We start from the raw sequence: 9,034 nt of genomic DNA on the forward strand, positions 1-9,034 counted from the left end.
CTGCGCTTGACCGCGCGAGAGTAGCGAGCGGTAGTCTGTTGGTAGTAGCAGCCCAGTGCAGTTGTGTGATGTAGTCTGTCGGTAGTAGTAGGCCAGCGCAGTTCAGTTGCGAATGGCAGTCTGTTAGCAGTAGTAGTCGAGTACGGTCGCGAGCGGGACGCAGTCGCAGGCGTCGACATGGGTCTCTGGTCAAGATGCTGAATAAGGTATATTGTTAATTAAGGTAACAAAGCTGCATTGCGCACACCAGATAATGTAATGTATTTTTATTGTAATCAATTCTCAACAAGTGCCTCAATAATAATTTTGTTTTCAATGCATTCTGACAAAAGAACCATTTAATTAAACGAACGAATTCCTTCCATTTGCTCTAAAGAAAAGTTTCAGTTAAATTTCAAAAAAAATAAAAAAAACAATAATACTTGCAATGCATTTCCTCCAAGCCGTGGCCAACAATAAGAGCAGAAATTTGACATGCAGTTTCAATGAGGTAAGAAATTAATTCTGATTTTTTTGCACAGGGCCAAAGACTAATATTTCGGTCTAATTGAGTTTACATTGTGACTGAAGTTTCTTTATCATTAAATTGTCTCTCATTATTTTTGTGGGAGCTTGCACGTTGAGTCAGATTGCGAGTCAAACATTTAATTGTCATAGTCAGTACGTTTCATGCAGGGAGGATACGCTTGGCTGTTGGCTACCATCCATTTATTATTTCTGTCATTTAAAATTTCGGTGGGGAGGTTACAAGATACAAAACTGATTACATTTCAACCACGTTTTTCCTTGATATTTTGGAGTATAATTTGCTTTAAGCGTTATGAGTTCACTGAAGTTCCTAGATATGTGATTTTCTCTAGAAAAAAATACGAATTTGCTTTTTAATCTACCACATAAAATGATGGGTGGATGAAAACTGTTTGCCCCAGTGGTTCCAAAGTATCTTTACCTTTACCCAACTTTATCTTACATTCGTTGTCTACGATGATAATAAAGATTAATTTTGTTAAAAATTTCGCATTTATATTGCGGAGTGCAACACCTTCTTAAAACTATTAATTATTTACTTTCTGGCAGTTTCTCCTTGTGTTCGTTGCGTACTGTGATAATAAATGTTAATTACGTCAAGAAATGCAAAATTATACTTCTGTGACTGTTCGGACTCAGTGGGTTAAAAAGACTTTACAATAGCTTCAATGCAGAATATTATAGACACTCTGAAGGCGAACAGCGAGAAGTGAAGGCACAAAAGTAAAAGTTTCTGGAAATTTTTTGTTAAGTTCCTGTGGAACCAAACTGCTTAGGTCATCGGTCCCTAGGCTTACACATTACTTAATCTAACTTAAACTAACTTACACTGAGGACAAAACACAAACCCATGCACAACAGGATTCGAACCTCCGACGGGGTGCCGCGAAAATCGTGGCAAGGTGCGGCTGAAAAATAAAAGAAAGAACTGTTACGTGAGGCAGTTGAAGTAATTAGCCATAACAATGGAAACGAAAATGGAATCTCTGAACGCGAACAAAGACAAGTGGAAGTGCACATATTATGGAAAGCGTTGTTACGCGCTGTGTCTGAGGAATGCATGAATAATACAGGAGAAGAGATGCAAACATCTGAGTAATTTTCTCCAACATTTTATACTATGAATATATGTACAGTATGTTAGGAGTATAGACGCCTATTTCAGTGTTAGTTGTGTATTCTCTGTGTGTAACAGTCTTCCCGCCAACATATCACATAATTTACTACCTTATTTTTTGCACGGTCATATCTGCGTCAGAAAGTGGACTACACCTTACAGAATAGACTTACTGTTTTGCATCCTCGTGTCCACACTTCAATACCTGACCTACTGCCTAGAGGAAAATAATATACAATTCATGAGGAATACTCAACAAATTAATCAGCAGTTCGAGAAAATTACTATACAGCTATTCGGTTTGCAAAGTGCTGCGCAGTTTCACTGATTTTCTGTTGATCTTGACAACATGGAATGTGAGATACAGTTATAACTTACTGACCTGCAGCGTGAGAGGTGTTTGATGAGTTTCATACCGAAATATCAAAGACTTTAATTCCCTAAGTATACATTTGTACGATTTTAAAATCTGCAGTTACGATTACAGCCACAGCTTCTCTTGAAATCTGTACTGCTCAAGAAGTGGTCCAGACATTGATGCTTTACTAAAATCAGAATAAGTGGTGATAAGTGTTTCTACACTGGCGGAAAAAATCGCAACACCAAAACAGTGCTGTACGACAAAAGGGAAAGTTGATAGGCGTGTTTCTACAGCTGAAACGTGATGTCTGTTCAAATTTTTTGCCAGTCGCATAAGAGTGACGCTATTAGAGTCTCTATGAGGACGCAAATCAGTTTTGCCTTAAATACACTTTGTAACGGTTGTGAGCGCGTTAGTTATCTTCGAGACTAGGCGTGGTGAGTTGACGTTAATCACGAAAACCTTTAAGGTGACGAAGAATCTATTATCAACATCTCACTTAGTTTGACCGAGGTTGTGTAACAGGGCTACTAGAAGCTGCATATTCCTTCTGCGATTCTGTAGAAAGACTTGGCAGCAATGTAGCCACTGCTGCTTGCGGTGGTCACGAGAATGCGTGGTCGCGAGAACACTGGGCTCTGAATGGTCACGTGGCACTGCCGACAGGGAAGCCCATCGTGTTCGGCGTATGCCTCTGGCCATTGACTATTTCAGTATTGTCAAGCTAGAGCTCTTTGGAGGGCAAGGTGGAGGTCCGTTGTGTTTTCTGACGAATGCTGGTTCAGCTTTGGTACCAGTTGTGGCCGCGTATTGGTTAGGAGGACAGTTGAGGGCTTGCAGCCAACCTGTCTGCGTGCCAGACGTCCTGGAATTATGGCCTGTAGCATGTCTTTCGTATGATTGCGGGAGCACTCTATTGATTATCCCACGCACCGTGACTGCAAATATATACTCCAGTCTGATGATTGGACCTATTTTACTGCCACTCTGGACCAGTATTCCAAGCGATGACTTCCAACAGGATAACGCTCACCCACATATCGCTGTTGTAACCCAAAATGCAGCTCGATCACAAGCCGAACACACATGTGGACATCATCAGAAGACAATTGCAGCATCACCCACAAACAGCATTAATCGTCATTGAATTGACCGACCAAGTGCAACAGGTATGAGTCTCCATCCCACAAACTGACATCCGGCATCTGTCCAACACAATGCATGCACGTTCGCATGCTTACATTCCACATTCTCGAGGCTACACCGGTTATTAATGTACCACAATTTCACTTTTGTAATGGGTTATATCGCGCCTACATTAACCTGTGACCTTACGATGTTAATCACTTCAAAAAATAGTTCAAATGGCTCTGAGCACTATGGGACTTAACATCTGAGGTCATCAGTCCCCTAGACTTAGAACTACTTAAACCTAACTAACCTAAGGACTTCACACACATCCATGCCCTAGGCAGGATTCGAACCTGCGACCGTAGCAAGAGCGCGGTTCCGGACTGAGGCGCCTTGAACCGCTCGGCCACAGCGGCTGACGTTAATCACTTTAACATGTTACCGAGACAAATGTAGTCGCGAAATTTCATTACTCTACATCACTTATTTATTGGTGTTGAGACTTTTTGGTGTCAGTGTACGTTTCACTTCTAAAGAAATTGGTAACGAAATACAAGGTTGTGAATTTAGGTGCCATCCTAAAATGGCGCTCATCATAATACTGCACAAACCGTAAGAAATGTCATATTTCGTAGTTAGGTGCGCCATGTTCATCGCTTCATCAAAGTATTAAAAGTGATGTTTTATTTCATTGTCAATTCTCATTAACACAATAGTCTTAGAAAGTAAATTACCCACGAAACGCATAACTGAGCCAACACGAAGAGATAACTTTCCGTATAACCTGAGATTATCAGCCGTTGAACAGGACACTCTGATCCGTCCCCCCTCCACCTTCCCACATTCCCTCGTTTTCCCAACACCTGTCGCCGTCAGCCGACCGGCTGCTCACTGCTGTGGCGTGACAGTTCACACGAGCAGGTTGGTGAACAGGTGCGTTCCAGTGCCTGACGGTTGAGTTTCTTCAGAATCTCCGTGGCATTCTGCCATGAGTTAAACAAACTTATCAGCAGTCGTGCTGCACTTCATTCAGTGCCTCGTGTCCGAGGTACGAGAGGTACGATTGTAACAAGTATATTCACAGATATATGATTGCATGTAAGTACACCGCCGGAAAAAGAATAATAGTAGCCCTGGGAATACGACTTCGATTTTGGCCCTATGATTTCAATACCACCTCGGGGAATAATAGGCACTCCGTCTTCAGGCCACAAGTGGCCCATCGGGACCATCCGACCGCCGTATCATCCTCAGCTGTGGATGCGGATAGGAGGGGCGTGTGGTCAGCACACCGCTCTCCCGATGGTTATGATGGTTTTCTTTGACTGGAGCCGCTACTGTTCGGTCGAGTAGCTCCTCAATTGGCATCACGAGGCTGAGTGCACCCCGAAAAATGCCAACAGCACATGGCGACTGGATGGTCACCAATCCAAGTGCCGACCACGCCCGGCAGCACTTCACTTCGGTGATCTCACGGGAACCGGTGTATCCACTGCGGCAAGGCCGTTGCCCGGGGAATAATAGATGTACTGATAATGGATTCAACGTCACCAGCCAACTGATGGCATAGCTGCCGGTGCGCCATCCGTGTCTATCCTTAAATAGGGTGCGGGCTTTCAAAACGACTACGAACCCCTCGACTCAACGGTGAAATATTAAAAGTTTTGGCTGGTTTCGTTGTCTAGGGCTGGGATACGTAGTTGCCGCATTTATGGCCAGGCTGAGTCTACAGTATACGATAAGAATATATACATGAAATAAGTGGTCGGAGGTTTCTATCACTCGGCAATTGCGAATTATGAAAGTAGCATATAAATTTATAAATGAAAGATTGCAATTAAATAAAACCTGCAGGTACTATCTTGAAGACTTTAAATGATGAGAACGATAGTAGAAGTACTTTTGAGAATGCGTTATATTTCTGCAAAACACGTATTGGTGTCGATGGTCCAGAAAATAAATAAAATATACGTTGAATAACAGGGAAACAATAGATTCCTACTGCACGTAATTAGTTATGAACAACAACATAGCTCGCGAGATATTCGCTTCAAAACGCACACTACGTCTTCACTGCAGAAGACACGGAAATCGCATAAGAGCACAGGTCAGCACTCCGAAATATTTTTATTCTCCGCGACCACGAGCAAACTGCTCCACTGTCAAAGTCTTTCCGCCGACTGTGCGACCGTCGCGCTCTACTGTCCGCGTCCAGCGCTCACTCCCGTATCCTGTGCCGTACCGTCCAGAACTCCCTTGTGTCCTCTCCGGAAACTCGCTTCCATCCCGTCTCGCCATTCGCGAGCGCTGTGATTGGCTAGAGCGCTCCCTCCATGTCTCCAAGCAAATTTACACTCACAAACGTACTGAAACACATTCGAAATACCGTGTGGCGACGTCATTTATCCACTGCGCCAAAAACAGCTGGTGAAAGCTGCAGCTGATAGATATTTATCTTTGCCGTAGTCGGCTTGGTTGCGAGTTGTTTATTCTTGATCGATTTACCAGGTGGCCAGAAGTAGTTGTAATACAAGACATTTCTGCGGAGTCGGTTGCAAAAGCACTGTTGCATTCATGGTACTCCAGGTTTGGCGTTCCGCAAAGCATAACAACAGATCGCGGAAGGCAGTTTGAAAGCCAACTTTTCAATGAACTTTTACTACTGTGCGGGTGCAACCACCTACGCACCACAAGCTATCATCCATCTAGTAATGGAATGGTGGAACAACTACACCGCACGCTCAAAGCTGCATTAATGTGTAGTTCCACTTCATGGCCTGAAGCACTACCGCTGGTCCTACTCGGATTGAGAACGGCCGTGAAGGAGGACTTACAATGCTCTTCCGCAGAATTGGTTTATGACGAGCAATTGAGGGTTCCTGGAGAATTTATCGTTACAGCATCTACACAGCCGTTCGCCCCTGAGCTACGAACGCAATTCGCGAGACAACTCAGCGTTAGAATGAGAAACATCAAACCCACTAATCCTGTCAGACATGGAGACCGGAGAGTGTTTGTACATAAAGACCTGCAAGCAACATCCCACGTGTGGCTTAGGAATGATACGGTGCGCCTGCCGCTTGTTTCGCCTTACTCTGGACCATACAGGGTAATCACAAGAGGAAGCCACAGCTTCAAAATCGATGAGGATGGTAAAGAAGAGACAGTCTCAATTGAGCGGCTTAAACCTGCTTACACCGAAGAGGGTACACTCCTTCCTCGGTCTGCAAAATCACCCTCAAACGTGGAGGCCAAAGAAACAGCAGAGAGTCTCGCCGAGCCCTCGGTTTCAGAAGAGGACAACGAAGCAGCAAGTGCAGAACAGGACCAGCCATTGCCTGCACCAGATGTTTTCACGAGAGCTGGTAGAAAAATCAAGTGCAAGTATCCCCACATACCTGGTGCACCCGGTTTCCAAAGGAGGGGGGCTGATGTGGCGACGTCATTTATCCACTGCGCCAAAAACAGCGGGTGAAAGCTGCAGCTGATAGATATTTATCTTTGCCGTAGTCGTCTTGGTTACGAGTTGTTTATTCTTGTTAGTTTTTTATCTGTGCTTGGAAAATAAAATGTTTCCTCATCTCCTGAAAAAGCTGTTACTTCATAAAATATAAAGGCTCCCATAACCTGATTTACTTTTAAATAATATGAAATTAAATAAATATCCCTACTGCTGGACCGTAAACACGCTCTAACACACATAATTAAATATATAAACAAATCAAATAAACTTATATCAAAAGAATAAAAACGGAATGTAGGCCAGTAGCCTAATGCCTCTGTGCTTTCTAAAACACAGTAAATATTTAACCAATTTCTTCATGAATATTATATCTCTGATATAAACAAAGACATCGACGAATAAATATATTTATAAGCATGCTGCTACCGTTTTTCCGTGTCACTGTGGAGTACTTATGGCCTGAAGCGATCGATAGTAATCGGCCACTTTGACCTCGAATAACTCATCTACTATTCAAGTTAGATGCCTGTAATTCATACCAGTTTAGGTTTACACTAACAGCTTTCTAAAGGCACGTCGATCGACAAAACGTGAAGAACCATTTAGAGTTTGGAAATTCGTTGCTGGGTGTTACTTGTGTAATTTACCGTCTGATACGAAGCTCTAAAACTAATAAAGATATTGAAAATCTGATTACGCCATCAGAATCGTCGTGCAAATAATAGTAATGTACATGTCTCTATTTGAGGTATCATGTTTCATCTGGCTACTATTAATTTCTATACGAACTGTGAAATGTATGCCATGATGGTTTCACAAAGTCAGCCATCTTTGGTGCTCCCGGCATACAAGTCTGTTTCATTGACACTACATCACTAAGTAATTCCCAGCCACGTGCTCGGTCTGGACGATGCGCTGGGGCTACCCCTCTCGTCCGGCTAACGTTCGACAGCACGTGTTTGCTGCCGGGCTCCGATTTTGAGGAGCGTCCTGCGCTGCCGCCGCAACTCCGAACATATAATATTTCCATGGCGCTTCAACTCGCCTGTTACCTCACAAGGGAATGTTCACAGCCAGAAGGCTCAGTGTGGTGCATGGGTGTGAAGCAAACACACAACCCTGCCACGAAGTCGCACTCTTTGTGCCTACAGTCAGCAGCCAACAGCAAGGTTGAAACGGAACAAATTACGACCCTCTGAGTCGTGGGATACTCCTTTCGGATAATTGCCATAGAAATTGAACGTGCTGCATCTGTTGAGCAAAGATGCTGGTGTCAGTGGCCACGTCAACATTTTCACACTCACGGACAAGTTTCTGGATGTCCACGAAGCACAGACGCCCCACAGAAGAGTATTATAAGCAGCAGTAGCAGATTGTGCGGCTACCACAGCACGTATAACAGGGCTTGTGAGCCCAGACGTGTCAACACGGAACTGTAACGAACAAGTTATTAGCAGTGGGACTGTGGACACAAACATCTCTAGCCCATCTTCCACTCACACAACGGCATCAACATGTACGGCTCAACTGGCGCCTTCAGAAGATCACTTGGAATGGCGCGCCATGTTGTTCAGCAGTGAAACCAGATTCTGCCTGCACGAAAGTGATGGTTGTTTGCGCATACTACGTAGACCTGGTGAGCGCTGTCTCGTAGAGTGCATTCATGCAAGACACACTGGCCCCAACCCAGGTATTATGGTCTGGGGTGCGATAACCTACAGCTCTCGTTCACCTTTGATGTTTCTGGAGGGGACGCTGACCAGCGCTCGGTACAAGAAATTGACGTGGTGCTCCTACAGGATAAATCTCGCGTACAGACTGTCCGTAAAACTCAACGTGCTCTGCAAGTCGTGCAGAAACTTCCCTTGCCAACAAAATCTCCGGTATCCAGTGGAGCACGTGAGGGATATGATGGGACGAGAAGTGATTCGTGCAAAACGTCAACCAACATCTCTGACAGAACGGAAAAGTCGAGCAGGCCGGACATAACGCATCCCAGGACGCTATCATTGATTTGAACAATCAACTGGATGCTAGAGACAGTCTCTGTATTGCCGCCCATGGAGGTTACACCACGTACAGCATGGCTCGATACCTGGTACCTGGGAACCTCTTGTACTATTGATCTGTAAATGTAATCGTTTCATATGCACCGTAAGCATTGTTACAATAATAAATCTTATGTGAAATGGAAATCCCCAAATGGCTGTGCTAATTTTTCTCCGGAATTGTATTTCTGATTAATAGCGGGAGCAAATGTTGAATACAAATGGATGTAACATCAAGTGATCTCAATGCATTAACTAATTAACTATTCTAAAGTACCTAATCTGTTCATCTTTTTCCCTGAACGTATGTAATTTATAATATCAGTCAGGACACTGGATTTATCTCATCGTTTCCAGGCGATTCTCCTGTTTACTATAAAACATCG

The sequence above is a fragment of the Schistocerca americana genome, chromosome 6 (assembly GCF_021461395.2).
Source record: "Schistocerca americana isolate TAMUIC-IGC-003095 chromosome 6, iqSchAmer2.1, whole genome shotgun sequence".
Lineage (NCBI taxonomy): Eukaryota > Metazoa > Arthropoda > Insecta > Orthoptera > Acrididae > Schistocerca > Schistocerca americana.